The sequence below is a fragment of the Melanostigma gelatinosum genome (genome assembly GCF_949748355.1).
Source record: "Melanostigma gelatinosum genome assembly, chromosome: 1".
NCBI lineage: Eukaryota > Metazoa > Chordata > Actinopteri > Perciformes > Zoarcidae > Melanostigma > Melanostigma gelatinosum.
The window spans coordinates 7,356,610-7,374,245 of NC_136634.1; the positions used below are offsets into that span (position 1 = coordinate 7,356,610).

General features: G+C 44.0%; 1 long non-coding RNA gene across 1 annotated transcript; it reads right to left on the reverse strand.

The window, feature by feature from the left end:
• Positions 1–4,099: 4,099 nt before the first annotated feature.
• On the reverse strand, positions 4,100–15,417 carry LOC306780210. The gene is made up of 3 exons (XR_013772140.1): positions 15,343–15,417; positions 9,710–9,800; positions 4,100–8,027 (listed from the first exon to the last, which is right to left on the reverse strand). It is a non-coding gene; the product is annotated as an uncharacterized lncRNA (long non-coding RNA).
• Positions 15,418–17,636: the final 2,219 nt, after the last annotated feature.

Sequence of the window (17,636 nt, forward strand, 5' to 3'; positions counted from 1 at the left end):
TTAGTTTTTCAACCAGCTCGAGTTTTGAGTGTTATTTATTAGTTTGATGTTTTTTCAAGTTATTGTGACAGGATTCATGAAAAGTTCGAGTGTTTGTTTGATAAGAAAACATTTTGACACATCCAGGAGGCACACCATCCCACATGTGCTACGCTGTCCTCCAAAAATTTTACTATTTATTGTACCTGCAGTGTGGAGGAAGGATTCAGATATTCTATCTAAGTAAACATATGACGTATTGGTAAAATTTAATAAATGATCAGATTTAATCGAACTCAAGTAACACTTAAGAACAGTTGTTTGTCCTTACACTAAAGATGTAACTTTGGAACAACAGCAGATTCCACTCAGCTTTGATTCTGCCTTATTATGTTGGCAGTACTGGACCTGTTTCCCCCCCATGGATGTGGATTGATGAGTGGTTTGACTGGCTGATTAGAAGAAACGGGTAAGAACTGTGCAACACTGTACATTGACTCCCTGAACAGGTCACTTGGTTCAGTTAAAACTGCTGGCAAAGTACACCAAACACATGACAGGCTGAAAAACCTCTCACTTAATCTCCTCTTTCAAACCTTCAAGCTGCAGGAAACAAAAAAACCTCCTCAAACCCAACTTGTTTTAAACCTCACTTGCAAATTCTCAAAACAAATGAAAGCATTTGCTCCAAAGTGCATAGAGTACATTTACTCTCATGTGTCGCAGCAATTCTGGGATCTGTTCATGGTGTACTCGTTGCTATTTACGTGGTGGTTCTTGAGTTGTGATCATTTCCATGTGGACTCGAGGGGCCCGACTGTAGCTGCATGGGGGTGGGGTGATGAGTTGTGTGTGTGTGAATAATATCATATTTACAAACTATGTGAATCCATTTTATTAGAGTGAAATCACAGCTGAAAACTAAAACCATGCCGACACGAGAAATAAAACTAAGAATTGTTGTGAAGCTACACATGAAGTGAAACAGAATTTCAAAATGCAATTGAAAACCGATGGCGTATTTTAGTAATACTGATATGTGCGATTGCTTTTTTGGAAAGCCGTGCGAAGTTAGTGGAAACACTGACCAAAAACATATGGCTAGTGCAACAAAAAGCACCCACACATGCAAAAACAAGCCTTTTTAATGTCACTAAGAGCTGACAAGCAACTTTTATATGGTTTTTCACAGCTGAGCATCATTTCGGTTTACCCTCATACAAACAATGTGATGATCTAAGCAGAGTCCACTGTCACATGGCACACAGGCCTGTTTATTCTGCTTTGAGGCAAAGTGGATGACACTAAGCACGATGCGCTGCATAATAAAAGCTCTCTTGTAATTATTTTGTGAGTCATAAACTAAGAGAGGCTGCATCTTTTCCACCCTAATGGACTTTTTATATCTTCCGACAATGCATGCACATGGCCCGACTTTACATAAAAAGGAGACTTCTCCACATGTGTAAACAAACTGCAATTACGTTATTTTGTGTGGAACAGCGTAATTACTGCAGCTGTGGCAGCCAAGAGTGTGCGTCTTCTTTGTTCCTGATGTTTACAGGCTTTTAACAAACACATAATCATAAAATAACGCCTCACAAAAAGTGTGTGAGTGCATTGTGCATGTAAACACAAGCCAGAGGGGGTGAGCAGTCGGGTGTGATATTTGTGATGTGAAGATATTGCCTGGTCTCTGAGTGACATTCAAAGGAGCCTCACGTTTGACAAGGACCTGCCACCACAAGCCACTGAGCGCTCAGATTAATGCTCTGTGTGTGTGTGTGTGTGTGTGTGTGTTAGTGCCATTGCATCTGCTGGTGTGGGATAGCCCTCACACCTGTGCACAGGAGATTCTTTGAAGTGCCTAATCGTCTCCTGCATGCCTCCTCTTACCTCAGTGGCAGGATCCCAACACCGCACACACAGTTCACACGCAGAGATGGGGAGCAAGGCCAAACTCTGGGCTCTCCTGTGGTGAGCTGGGAGATGCAGTGAGCTGATGTGGAGGGAGGGAGGGAGGGAGGAGAGAGATGAAGGAGCAAAAACATAAAAAGTGTGAAAAGGGAAAGCGAACTGAAGAGAGGGCACGCAATAACTATGAGAGAGGAGGAAAGAAGGAGGGCGAGAGGATCCGAGGGGAAGCCCCGCACGGTTTGGGAATAAGAGCAGAGGCCGGAGAAGTGCCAGAGCGGCTTAAATCACCGGGGAGAAACTCTGCAGGTGGAGGAAGTGATCAGAGGAAGCATGTGATGTCCAGGAAACCTCCAGGGTAAACAAGGACAGACGAGATGAGAGCTGGTACGAGACACACAAGGCCAGATTTGTGCCTCTCGTCTGATACCATGACACGTCTGTTTTTCTGGCAGTGTTTTAAAAGCTCGGTTTTTGAAGGTATTCTCCAAATCCTCAAAAAAGACTGTTTATCTGGTTCCCAAAATATTCAGTTCGCACACAATTAAGAAGTTGAAACTAAGAAGGTAATCCAAAGATGGTTGCCAGATGTGACATATCTTATCCGATTTCCAAAACACAAGAAGAAGAAAATGTGTATGAAAATGGAAAATAACATTCGAAGAAATACATATTTGTAATATTAAACCCTTTTTTTAAATGCTGGTACATCATACAGTTCTTTTTTTTTATGTTGCAGCCTGGCAACATTTCTCTGCAAGGCTTTTGGAAAGGATATCTGATAAATGTCTACTCTTTACTACAAAGTAATGAACTGCTTAAACAACTAGAACGAGACGGCAGAGCAAAGCACCCTCTGTTACACTACACGACGGGACCGCTTTGACTAATTACCGGCTCCAGACAGGTGCGTCCAACTCATTCGATGAAAAACCCCGGCCGATTTATCTCCACAAGTCAACAGCGCGCAGGCAATGTGTACAGTCGCTGTGATTAATCAGCAGTCTCGTCGTGTAGTGTAACAGTTCACCCGGCTCATCAGAGGTCTCCCACGTCGGAATTCAAATGAGCCAAATGAATGGGAGGACCCGCTCGGGGAGACAGAGAGGAGCAACGGGGGGTATGGGCACAGCATCAGGGTCCAATAGAAGGAGCCTTAATGTGTGCCCACTGCCTGTCCATACAAGGCTTTTAGCACTGTGCCACTGATGGACATTGAGAGTTCACTACTGGGAGTCTTCTCCCAAATTCGAACACTGTCGAGTCAGTTTAATGTGTTTTTTTGTTTTTGTTTAAAGGGAAACCCCCTGGGAGTCTACAGCAGTTTATTAGCTTTGGTTTTGAATGGGCTTTATCACGATATCAGAACATTCACAGCTGCGTTTACACTGCAATAAGAGCCCTACCACACTTGGATGTTCAGCATGCTGGGTTTGTTCCAATGAGAAGACTGTAGTTACATATGTAACACATAGAGGGCAGTAGTGACTTGCAACTTCTTATAATTGACCGTCGTGATGATCAACATCAACACATGCTTCGAGTTGCAGGAAACTGGATATGGATCAAACATTAATCACATAACAAGAAAGAAATGGCAACATTCTTAGAAGACAAATGTGATTTTGTGCAGAGCGTACAAATGTCGGGTTCATGTAATGTGAGGCAATATGTCTCAATTCAGAAATGAAAGCCAATTTGTTGTGTTTAAAAGTCCTAACTTGAGCACGGCAAGTTCTCATTTCTCTACGGTAGACTGTTGCTCATCCAGGAAGATATTTGTAGCCGCTGTTTGCTTTGTCCAGTCTTTCCCCTCCTGGGCCTATGAAACTCACACACACACACGCACACACACACACACACACACACACACGCACACACATCAACAGCTCATCAGGAGTCGACTTCTAAGGAGTGATCTGGCGGCATCTTGAGTGGCAGCTCGCCGCTGCGTCGCACTTGAGTGGTCACCGACACTGCCTGATTGCAGGAGGTTGCCCTCTCATATTTCCTCAAAAAATCTCTGGCCACAATCCCAAAATCATCTGTCCAGTCGAGCCGGGGGGGGGCCTCCCCTGGCATCTCCGCCGCAAAGTCACGCACGCAAGCACCTGAGTTTAACACGGCAAGACACATGGACACAAACGTTTAGATCTATTTATTGTATTTTGATATCGTTCATTTGTTAATTATTTACACAGAGGGGATGAAAATAGGATTACAATCATACATTTGCTCCAACGTGTCTCGATAGAGACATGGAACAAGTCTTGATCTGATAAAAACAGCTGTTCCACAGCCAGATATTACACTCGATGAGCATGCAGCTACGTACGATGTAGACCACTGTCAATCAAAATGAACAACTAAAGCCTTTCAGCAATCAATTTCCACTTTTAATGCAGTGCTGACTGCAAGTTCCTCAAGGCCATGCTGCTGCTGAGTGTCATGAACCCAGACCCTATTACATTGTTAGTGAAAACGTATGCAAGTTTGGAAGTGTATGAAATAAGAAAATTGTGATGACTCGTAAGCCATTGTGTACGAGGACACATTCACCCGTGGACATGTTTCATGATTAAAATAATCCAGCACTGGGCTGAGATGAATGGATCTGATGGTGGATGTTTGATGCCGTGGCCCTGACCTCCATTTCTTTCTGGTGAACCTGTTAAACGAAGGTGATTTCTAACGTCTTGCTGAAGGTAAAACACTTCCTTCTGTTTGTTGTTCTAATCTGCACGGTGGTGCTCGTTGAGCCTACAACCTCCATTGTTAGGATCCAGAGTTCTATGGGGGATCCTTTTGTGTGGGCTCGCCAAGATATAGCTGGGGCGTAATTCATGGGAATGTGGGGGGGGGGGGGGGCTGCTGCCGGTCAATAGTGACCCTGAATGCTGAAGAGGCCTTCCAATCTTCTTGAAGCAAATCATTGATGGTAGGTAACCCCTGCCACCGATGCTTTGCTCCACTGAGGGCGGAGGTGAAAGGAGCCAACGTGGCCCTTTGACATCCGAGCCTCGACCCTGTAATCCAACGCTCGTCAGTGCTAATCCACAGCTTCACAGCCACAAAGAGACCAGCAACACGTGTGTTTCCATTGCTAACGTTCCCCTGACATTAACGACCAGCTAACCTCCATACACAGATGAGTGGAGGAAAACAAACAGGCTCGTAAGTTAATTATCTTTTGATTCTGGGAGGGAAAATGATTTTCAGAGGTTTGCTCTTCGGCAATGGAAGATGCTGATGGGCTGCCCACGGCCAGCGAGGAGTCAAGGGTCAAGTCACTGACATCTGAGTTGGTTTCTCCCCCTTTTCATTCTTACTTGTGCCATGCAAGTTTCCATGAGAAATGCCAAAACACTGGAGAGGAACTTCCTTTGAGATGTTTAAAGATGTCAAGAGGGTTTCAACCCCAGGTGGGCTGGCCCACTAATCTGCTGGAGCCTCTCCATACAAAAGATGTCTTTTTTTTAATGGTTTACAAATTCCTAATCTGTTGAAGGTTTTCTGATCTCTCTTTTCTTGGTTTTTCCCTTGTATTGTCATGCTGTAATACTCTTGAAAATACCAGTCTTTAGTTGGATAAATAACCCAAGGCGGATTGGAGTGGTTGTTGCCATTTCTCACAATGAGCTCCTCTGAGACTTCAAAGCAGGTCTAGACCTCAGCTTTGAGGTCTTGAGAATATTCTCAGCTCACAAATGACAAAAGACCGCCACAGGTGGTTTATTCTTCAAGCTATAAAACAATGCTCCACCTTATTTGTTCCTCACTTTTTCTTGAAAACCTGTTACGACACGTTGATGGATGAGGTTAAGGGCTACGCCAATGAAAGGGTAAAGAAGGGGAATAAAGGGGTTGACACATTGACAAACAGTGTAACGTTCTTGGTAAGTTTCGCATGTTTGCTCTTTGGTAGTTGGAATAATATGTCGCACAAATACAGCATAGAATACTTTTTAATGATTCACTTGGAAATAACCCAGAAATATCCGTTTAATGTGGAGTCCTGGCCAGTTGGTAACAGCACATGCATATAGAAATGACTAGAATATTTGTAGGTTTTATTCTTAATAGTTAAATCAGTTGGTGGTCATGGCATTAGGCCCACCCTGTGTGCTTTCTTTGAATAACATTCTCTGTTAAAACTTGGTTAATCCATTATCCGTAATAAATAACGGATGTACAAAAGAAAATATTAGTACCCAAGTCACAGCTCCTCAGCGGCCCACGATTGTGTTCTCTTTGTGCTCAAATCATAAATCTCATAATCACTCCTCAGAAGCACAAGTTTCCATTCATTACACTGAAGATTGTGAGTGTTTATCATGCGATTCATCCCTCCAAATCTCCAAAACTAAAGCCGTTTTGTCATGTCCATTGATTACACTTGGGGTTAACGCCCGACAAGTCCTTGTAAAGCACTATTAAAACGCTGAATCATCCTAATCCCAAGGAATTATCCTTTATCCATCGTGAAAACTGTTGGTGGCAATGTTTCATGGACTGTAAATAAGAATAAAGGGGGCTGTGGATGATATGGAGGATTGAGCACAGACTTAGTCTGTGGATTAAATGGCACAACAATGGTGGACAGGATGGTTATGTGTGTGTGAGGTATGGAAACAAATGGCTCTTTTGTTGATGCAGCCTCCCATCACGAGGAGTACATGAGGAGTCTATTCTTTTCTTTTTTTTATCGAAACAGCACGAGCAGTACAACGTTTAGAATATTCTGAATTTAAGATTCACTTGCTGTCGGTTTTCAGAGCTTTTGAATGTATCTTCTTCAGGCCTCTTCAGTGAATGTCATCACATGACCTCAATACCTTCACTTAAGTGCAGTGGCCTGAGGGTCAAAACACAATGACATCTAAAAAAAAAACACGTTTTGCTGATTTGGATATTTGCACTCTTTGAATTTACAGTCTTCGCACTTTGAAATGTTGTTTTGTGAAATTTTGTGTTTTGACCCACAGGGCCAACACACTTGAACCTTTAGAACTGGTTTCCATTAAGTTGCATCCTGCACTTCTTTTTCCATTGGTCCGGATCATGTTATGTTTTTACCAGTGATATATCTTATGAATAAATAAATTAAATATATCTGGTGATTATGATGCACTCAAATGAAATATTCAGACTCTGTGAGCTGGTGAGGATTGCCTGAACAGCCAATAGCTAACTGAACAGATCACAATGGATTATGTGATCCTTAAAGATGCAAAGGACAGGCGTGTCAAAAGAAAGATAATTTGGTTGTCCTGTTTTGAGCGTAATCCCTGTATCCTATCTCAACAAATAAGTGGAGTAATGTCCCGGGGACACAAAGAAGTGTTAACCAACAAATGATACCTGTGTCGTAGAAAAATTGATTGTTTCCTTTAAAGTTGAACATGGGCATCAATGGCAGGAGCAGACATTTCGTAATCCTCACTCAATACCTACAAAGTTTCTGATCCTGTCATGTGTTGCATGTATTTCTGCACGTTAAACCCTCTAGTGTTTCTCTCAAGAAGAGGTCTGACTTTTTCAATAGATTTCATGCTTCACCTTTTTGCACCTTTGGAAAAAGCTGTCACATAAAAGAGGGCTTGTGGATGTTCAGAACAGGGGCCCCATTTCCGAGCACTTAGCTGTAAATCTGAGGGTGTCATCATAAACCAAAACACACAGTGTTGTCTAGCTCTGCACGGCTCACAATATGTAGCCGAGTGCAGGTACTTCTGGAGGGCATGGAAATTAACCGGAAAAGTAAATATCTACAATTATAGATTAAAGGATCAAAAATGACAAAGTTGTAAACTCCCTTAAAACTCATCTTTCTGAAATGTGGCTGCCTAACATAGCCGAGTGTGTTGGTAAATTATGAGTGTGAATCCTTTTAACTTCAATCACCATGTTTGGGATGTGGAGATGATTGCTACATGGTGTAATTGAAGAGTAGATCAAAAGCCGAGGCAGAAGTGTTTGCTGAAGACGAGTGTCAGTCTGTCAGAGTCCACGGACGGAGCTGCAAGTACAGACTGTGGCACTGTTGGGAAACCGAGTCCTGCAGATTACAGGCCTGGGATTATCATGATGAGAGTCGCTGGGTGAGAAGCAACTCCTGCCCAGAGTAGACTGATCTGCAAATGATTGTAACAATACACAGGTTGGAGATTTCTTCAAATGGTCAAGGTCAGTGTGATGGCTGAAGACGAAATAAAATAATTAAGTGATGAAAAGAGGATATTTTGGACATACATGGATGTAAACTGCAACGAGTTATTTTTAAAGACCGCGGAGTGATGTCTACCTGAGCAGAGAATGAAGTCGCTCATCTTGTGTGTGTCGTGATGCAAGCTTCTCTACGCTTTGTTTACATCTACGGGTCAGGCACTCGTGCTTTTTAGCTCATGTGACTCTCTAAAGCAGTGTTAACGTATGAGGTTGTGCAGTTATTTGCAGACATTAGACGGCAAAACTGGCCCAATTCACAAAAACTCCAAAGTATAGGTGAACTAATGTTATGGCCATTCCATTTCCATTTCCATTCCTGACTGATCTTGTTGAATGTTTGTCCAGCAGCCCCCCCCCCTACATCCCACCACCGTCTGCCCCACACATCCATCAAGATATACACACAAATGTACACACACCCAAACTCTTGAATCTGCCATGCCACACCCTGTCTGTCATTGATAGAGTACAGATGCTATCGGGGACGCATGCCGCCAAGTCTGGAGCAGGCTGAATAACACTCTTTGCTCTCTTTAGTGCACTGGTCACCTACTTTCCTCTGCGTTTATTACAGCTAGAAGAGGAGGGAGGGAGGGAGGGAGGGAGAGTCAGATCGGGCTCAAGATAACTCTCTTTATGTTTCAAGTAGACCTGCTGGACCACCAGGACAATTGACCGTTCTGTAAGCCCCTCCTCTCGCCTCCTTACATCCCAGAAAAACAGCATCCTCACCAGTTGAGGATTAGTTTAAAAGGCATTAATAAAGGAGTAGCATGGTTCATGTATTGCGGTGTAGAGCTAGTTAGCCCTTGTAGTCAGTAATGCTTAAGTTAATGCTTATAAAGCTTCAAAATATAAAGACTAACTCATACTTTGGCAACTATGCAGGCCCTGCTCCCCCACAGTGAAGCAATACTACACAGTCAATGCATCATGTCACATTTCAAGTATATCTGCTGGTCAACCGGGACAAAGAAACCACCCTCCAGACTCTTTAGTTGCAGAGTGTTGCTCTTACTATAGCCCTATGCACATCACTTCAACATGTGATGAAGTCCAAAGCACGGCAGCCATGTCGCGCCAAGCTACGGTTCCAGAGCTACATTTGGACAATTGCTGTTCAACAAAAGGGGTTTAGCGAGCAGTCAATTAAGACAAAGCATCTAATGCTGTTGTGGCAAATATATCTCACAACAATCTCCAGCTACATCAGGATGCAGCAACAGGCTCTCACCAAACATTTTGCAAAGTGATTGATGTGCATCACTAAACCTGGTAATGCTCACTGGCAGTTGTAAAGCTATATACTCGCCATAAACACATAACCACCACACATGTCCTCGGGGATAAGGAAGACAAATTGAGGTGTTTGAGACAGATTCCAAAAGAGTGAGAGAGACACTCACCGGGGTTTTGTGGGTCATATATTTTAATTGTGATGGAAGGTGGGCATTAGCACATTTGTGTACACCATGTTTCTGTAGGTAGGGTAAAGGGGAATAGCTTGAGGGCTGCTTGGTATGTGAGGAATAATGTCTGTGGGTAACAGAGCAGTGATTTCTTGTGATGTCTGAAGAGGTGTCATTACCTCTCATGTCCTTTAAGACGGTAAGCACCAGGTCAAAGGGCAGGAAGTGCACTTTGTCGCCCTCTGCACCAGACTGGAAGATCGTGTTGATCTAGAAAGAATAGAAGTAGAATAGATTAGCGACTGGGAAAAGCTGAACTAGAATCGGACATCATAAGCGGAAAAGGACAGAACATAATGCTGGATAGAAAAAGATGAAGTGGAAGGAGTGAGCTCTTATTGATCTGTATTTGGTCTTGAGCATGGGATTTAGAAACGCTGCACACCCATAAAGTACCTTGACCTCGATTCCTATTTCTGTTAATAGGACGCACTACTTCCATTGGTTTTGCATAAAAAAATGAATTCTCTGTCAATCTGTATGTCCTTCACATATCTCGGCAAACCAATTTATGACATTTGGTGCAATTCTGACACGCGACAAGTTCAATATTAGTACACTTTGAATAAACAGTGGGGGCGGGGCCTCGGCCATTGATTACAGCATTCAGCCAGTTCTGAACAGTCACGTTTTCAACAATCACTGCACTAGTTGTCCAGGCTGGTCTGAGAGGAGAGCGCTCTCCCTCTGGACACTGCTCATTGAGAGACAGTACTGGCAAACTGGTCAGTAGATTAAATGCAAAGCCAAACACAATGCGGACAATCTTGTATCAACAGCTTGGAGAGTAATCCGCGGTATTTGTTTCTTTGCTGTTGCATGTAATGCAGTCTGTGATTCTGCTTGTTCAAACCCAGAGTTTACTTTAATAGAATTTGTATTTGTCTCCACTTGCATCTGGAAAACAAAGACAAGTGCCTTCCAGGCAATGATTACATGTTACATTTTGTTGTGACGTTTCTAATTAGAGAAGACGCTGACACAGAGGATGTGGAACAAGTTGAGTCACAGTTGGTTTTGGTGTCAGAAAAGGGGCATTTCACAGCTTCGTATTCATTCACTTACAATACATTAGTTTACTTACATTTTTTACAATTTGCTTTAGGTTCAAAGTTCTTAATTTAATCAAATACATGTAACAAACTGCAGTGATATGCTTTTCTCATGTGCAGTAAATTCCCTCTGCCCTGATGCTGACCCAGCAAGAAGGCTTCAAGGCTCTACAGTACTGTACCAACATGCATTTTTCCATTGTTCCATGTGTGATTACATCCATGATGTAATGTGAGTGTACTGCACTCGCCCCGAGGCTACAGTGGGACTTCTGCTGTTGGTAGAATCATTTGCAATCTTCTGTTTTGTTTGTTTTGCCTCACATCGGATGGAATTCCCCTCTTATCTAAATCCAACAATTACTTAAACCTGGATGTCAAAACACTTTCCATTATTATCATAGCCCCCTTTCCCCCTCTTCCTTTGATGCCAGTTGTTACCGTGCAGGAACACAGTCCCTGGGTCTTTGCTAGCTCAACTGAGTTGTCACGATCCACAAGGAGTTAAGTCCGTCCCAAGGGACAGAACAACTGTTTGTCTGATCTCAGGATGTTGTGGTGACTTGTCAGAATTAAGACCACACAATACTGTATCTATCTTTCATTTATAACCAGCCTGTTTACAGAAACAACATGCTGAGGATGTTTTCTTAGCACTAAGATTAAGTAGAAAGCTGAAGAACGATACAGAATAACATTTAGTCTGAAATAAAACCGATTGCTGCTTTGGACATTTTCTTTGTAAAACAATTTTATATCGTACAGCAGTGTATTTATGACACTGCTGAAAATAAGTCACTGACTTTGTACTTGGTGCATTTCATTAATGCAATCTCTGATTCACAGAGCTGAAGCATTTTAGAATGGGACACTCTTGGGAAAAGACACATTTTTGTACAAGACCACAATACCACCAGCAGTTAATAATGGCTTCCCACCACATTTGATGGCCTGTTTAGCACTTTGAACATAATCCTTCTTTTGCAGATGTGCTTTGTTGAAGTTTTGGGGTGTGTGGTTGGTTTGAGCCTGTTCTTTCACTGAACAGATCTCGGTTAATTTGCTGTGTTTTACCTGCACATTCTTCTGTCCCCTCAGTGACCTTGTTGATTGAGGCGGGGGGGGGGGGGGGGGGGGGGGGGCGTAGCTAGAAGCATTAATGACAACACAAAGCAAAGGGTTAAAGGGCATCAGTGGCTCTGCTCCAAGAGGCTTTGCAGATGCCACAAGTTCTGCTGACAGGAACCTTTCAGTGCATGGAAAGATAATTAGTTGCAAGGTGGGCATTTTTGGGGATAATGACTTATCTATTGCATCATAGGTCTGATTTACATCATTTCCACGGGTTATGACCGTGTTGCATTCACCAAAGTAACTGATATGTAGGAACAAGGCAACATTGCCGCATTGAAGTTGGGGTAAGAAACCCGAGAAGTCAGACGGGTTGTAAAAAAACAAACATTACTAAGAACATGTGCACCACTTTATTTGGAGATGAGACTGAGGGTTGGTGCCCCAAAAAAAAGGCGGTAATAATCCCTTATTGCAACGGAAAAGATGTGTGTGCATATATCTGTGGTAAGTACGGGAGGTCAAAATTGAACCAGGAAGTCAGACTGTAAACGGTCATAGATGTTGAAAACAAGCCCAAAGAAAAAACGCCGGAATACCACAATCATAGAACTTTTCTGAATTTTTCACAGCTGTAAAAATGGACCAGATGTGGATGGAGGAAGGAAGAGAAAAGGGAGGCGAGTGCAGGCATAGCAGAACATTTACCTCCTCCAGGGCTTGCCCGGCATGTCTCCAGCTTTTGTGCCGTGAACAGCCTCCCTAAAGTCATTACTTTCTTATTGGACCAACTCAACATGTTTTCTCAAAGTCTTAAGTAGTTTATGATTCAGAGACACAATCACTAAAAACTGTTGTTTCCCCAGTGGCCTCAGCCTGGATGCCATGTGAGGAGGCAGGAAGACACCTGTGTCACATTTTCCGTGATCTCTGTATATACAGCAGACATTAGCGGGCATGTTCTGATGACCAAATTGTAGTCCGCTTATTGTATCCTGGGGGTCCCATCTGTGATGAAAGTATAATGGACAGCCATGTCCTTTTCCAACCTCTCCAAAGACACCACAGGGTTAAGCAGGGAGATGGGGATGATAATTAGAAGGTGCACGAGTAGGACACCGTGTCCACTGACAATCACCTAAAAGAGAGTTCATTCCTCCTCACTGGTTCCTATAGTATTCATGTGATTTAAAAATCGCATGTGAATGAGCAAGCTGGGATGCAAACAGCTGGAGTTTCAATGGTGCTTCAATGGCCTCGATGCATGATATTTGCTGTACGTTGTAATGCAACATTTGGGACACGTTGAGGGGAGTCGGAGGCAATCTAGTATGATTGAATAGAACCGGAGGTCCCCGTCTGGGGATCCATTCTTTTGATTTACTGGGACAAGAAATTCCATGTACGTAGAATGAAAAGCATTAACTCAAATGCCATTCTATCCCTCACTTGTCTTGACAAAGATGAATGGTTGGCTATAGCAGACTTCTAATCAAGGCTTAAGAATACAGAATGTATTACAGTGTGTGCCAGCAAACCACTTTGGAATATCAACATGAGGTTTGGATCTTTTAACTAATGAAACTGCGTCACTTTCACTTGACTTAAAGTTGTCATGCTTTACACCTGAAAAACGTTTGTGACATCGCCCTGATGGAGCACAACAAGCTCAGATTTCATTCTATCAAACTATATCACAAAGGTACCATATAGACCCTGACAACACCTCTTGAGGAGCCGAGCTTCTAATTCATCGGAATGGGCCGAGTTCCTCTGAGCACCGGTCTCTTGGAGGAGTCCTCCTGCACGCTGGGCTTGGCGTTGTCACCTGTGCGAGGAGAAGGAGGCAGCAGAAGCATGGCAACTGTGAATGTGTGATGCTTGGGTTGCAGTGGCAGGACCTTTCCGTGCCTCTCTCTTTTTCTTTGGCAGGACCAGGAGACCCTGCGTGGGGGCCACCCCCTCTGACATCAGCGGGGCCCCGCAGCCCTGGGAAGTTGAGCATGTGAGCTTCCCCAGGTCATTAGGGAGAGGCTTGAAAAGACTGTCACCAGGAAGGAGATAAGCCGCGAGGGGCGCAGTAATAAGGCCCTGAATAATAGCCCCTCTGTAGAGAGCCACTGAGGACACAGACGCAGGGATTAAAGGGAGACTGAAAAGGAGAAAGTCAATGGACCTCCACAAAAATATGAACCAGAGTGTCGGTGAATGGTGGGGGGAGTTATAAGCATTCTGGGGGCTCCTTCCCTGGGCCCCATCAAGCTCAAGGAGAAGGGAGGTGTTCTGTGTTGTTAGTCTCTTCTGGGATGAGACGGGCAATTTGAAAGCAAGGTATTTCTGCTGCGTTGGCAAGTAGCGTTAACGGTGCCACACAAAACCTTGTTTCACATGCAGTTGCTGACCTTGCACTTCATTCAAGTCATGCTCAAATCTCTTGAGTTGCCGCTGTGCAGCATCTTTTCTCCTGCAACCTAGCTGTGTTGTATTCCTACTGTATGAGAATGTTATCATGCCTGTATTCTATGAGTGTAGTGTACAGACTGTGTGCATGTGTAGATATGTCTGTGTACCTAAGGTCTCTGACTATGTGTCTAATCTCTTGGTAAACGTTAGCACCGTCTGCAGGAGTTTGTTCCTTCTTGTTGGTTAATCCTGATAAAATGTCAGTCACCCCTTTTTGTCCACATTCTGTCCACATCCTTTGAAACGTTTCTTTCTACCATAGGGCATTTAAACAGCTGTTCGCTACAATAATAGTACTGGAAACATTAACGTTACCTGCATGTTTATTGTGCACCTTATGGTGGAATACACAAAGCACAATCAAGTATCTCGACCCGCATAGTGAAATCTATAGAAAAATAAGGATGCTCTATTGAATTCTTTCTGTAAGATTTTCAAAGCTATATGTTCTGCCTTCAAGAGTTTCTGTAACAGGACAGTAGTTGCAGGTGGAAATTCATACCACTACATGACTTAATATGCTGCAAATTGCTTTCCTACCATGGAACCTGTTGCTGGTGCCGCATTGATCACCAAAGTGAGTTCAGATTGTCAGACGGTTCGGCCCAAATTAGTTGTAACACAAACCGAGAAGGTAATTCGGCCCCATGCCAGCTATTGAAGGGAAGGAAACCTCACAAAGCTCTCTAATCTGTCAACGGAAATTCAATTCTTTAGGACACCCAATAAAATGTATATTCGGGGGGGTCTATTTGTGAGTCGCTCTCGGGGAGTTTGCTGCAACTGATGAATTGCCAAGTAATTAGGTCATTCCCTTCAATGCACACTATCTGAATCAATTTCCGATCTCACCGCAGTGCTGTGCAGCGTACCATAATGTGAGCCACATTGTCAGATGCTGGGAGCAGTAATATGAAGCAGACACGTGAGGCTGAATTCAGGTGGGCCCGATCCCATCTGCTGGAGCCGTGAGGGCTCTGCCAAGGCTGCCCTTCAACCCCACAGCACTTATATGACAGACACAAACATTACCCTCTAACTGACTAATATCCAAGGAGTGGACATGCACAACTACATGTTTTGCATTAAAAAAAACATTCCTGCACTCACACACATGATATCAAAGCCAACAAACGCAAATTGCAATACACACTTTCTGCGCTTACCCAGTTGTTAACTGAAGTGAAGGCTGGCCACAAATGGAGCCTGCCCCTTTCACTCCAACACTGCAGTCCAGGAAGGCCGTTAGCAGAGCCCCTCGAGACTCAACCTCTCTCCTCACCCCTCTGTCACCTCCCACACAGCTGCTTGCTGCCACATTGTCCCCCCCCCCCATCATTGTCAATGTCACTGTCACCACCAAGCACAACATGCGCCCACCCTACTGCTAACCTTTCCTCTCACCGAGCCTGGTCCCTGGGGTTTTAGCTGTCGATTGTTCTGCGACACGGACGTGGAGCAGAGTGGCGAATCAAAGCCCTGCTCTCCCGCAGCAGGAGAGTCCGTTCGGCAGCCCACGGCAACCAGACTTCATTCCCCAGATCTCCGCTTTCAGGAACCCTTCCTCTCCCCACCCCCCACTCCCCAGCCACAATCCCTGGCCAGAAACAAGCCCCGAGAGACAGGCAGGTCTGTGAATAGACTCAATGGGCATTTCTTCAGGCAAGGCTAATGGGTGGTCCCTTTACCTCGGGATTGGACTGATGGAAGCAGCCCAGCCAAAAGAGCTCTCATGCAATGTCACCTCGAACAATAATCGGCAAAAATGCTCCAGAGTTTGGACTTCCTGGACAGACATTTACTTTGCCCCGTTTCTTTTTGTTAAAGGGATTTTCAAAGGCAGCTCTTGCTGAGCAGGGAAGCTGTCTTGAACTCAACCCCCTCTGCTTTTCTCTCTCTCACCCTTCCTCTTTCTTCTCTCTCCATTTCTTTGTTTGCTCAAGAGGTGTCAAGGATAAAGGTGTCTTTAACTCACAAAGCCTTTACCTGGGAATATGTCCATCACTCACATGCCACTTGTCCAGTTAGCTGAAGCAGAGTAATTTGTCCATTCACCGTCCCCATTGATGTGTTTCCAGTGTTTCTTTAAAATGTCAGCATTGGATCTGCTTTTTTTACACTTATCCGAGCGCATATGGTGGCCTCAGAGTCCATGTGAGGTGTTGTGTGAGCTTCGGTGCAGGTGAGCGCGCTTTCCTTGGCTTGTGTTGTGCAAACAGAGGTTGTCAAAATGCAACAGGGCCTCTGAAGGAACCACACCAGAGAGATCTATGTCTGTCATCTCATTGTGGGACACGCACACACACACACACACACACAAATGCACAGGGCTGACACCGGCTGCATGTAAAGGTGCCTTTGATCAGAGTTTCTCTCAGATCTTCAGCAGCTTCCCTGCCATTTAGTCCTGTTTACACAACTTCAAACTCCAACTAGCAGAGGTACAATACCTGGAACTCCCATTTAAGGAGCTGGGGAAGATGTATAGTAGAGGACATATTTGGATAACTTTGACCTGACTTTGTCCTGTTGTTCAGTTTTTCAGTTCATCTTTATTGATGCTGTCATCACGATTATTCATTCATGTTTTATCTTTTCCTTCCTTGACTTTTAATTTCCGCTTCAGCTTCCAACAAAAGACACAATCATGGCAGTTTGCATGCCAAGTAACAAGCCCCCATGTCCGCTTTGCTTTTCTACATCAATCATTCAAATTTTTCTGTAACAATTTGATACCACAGCTGCAAAACAGAGGTAACATGATGAAACATGCAGTCCATCATGGACCCTCTCAAGCCTAATAAAGATTCAACTGTGTTTCACGAACCGCAGCGCTCAGGTGGATACCTCTGAGACCTATCGAAAAAAACAGAGGCGAGGTGGATGGATGGGAGATCAAAACCGGGTGGAAGCTTTGATGACGCATGCGCTGAGCCCTTACAGCAGCTCACAGCCCCCTCATGGGGGTAGGGGGTTAAATGAAGACCACCTGGACTGGGGCTAATCCCCCAAACACTATCCTCCTTCCCCAGGACTGCTTCATGGCCTCATGCCACAGGATTTACGCAGTTTGGGATTTTGAAACAGGCCTATGACTTTTTTTCTCTCCCCCTTTTGGTCGGAGAGCGGATGGAGGTGGTGGGGAGGAGGTGCTGAACCTTTTCTTGTGAGTCTCTGATGTCATGAACCTGCAGGTCATAGCTCAACAGTATTGGAGGTTGTTTTGAGTGATGGATCGTCATGAAATGTATTCCTTTTGAAATGTTCATTCCCCCGTGCCTGTTTTGCATCAAGTGTGTGATCTGGAAAGGGACAAATGGTTCTTATGACCAAACTTTGCATTCACTCTCTCGTGTACAATTTCACGAGTTTCATATTCATACCTGTTTGTTTTTTTCTATTATCTGTTATCAAATCACGGGACTACTTGATACAATTGTAACTCCGAATGAATGCGTAG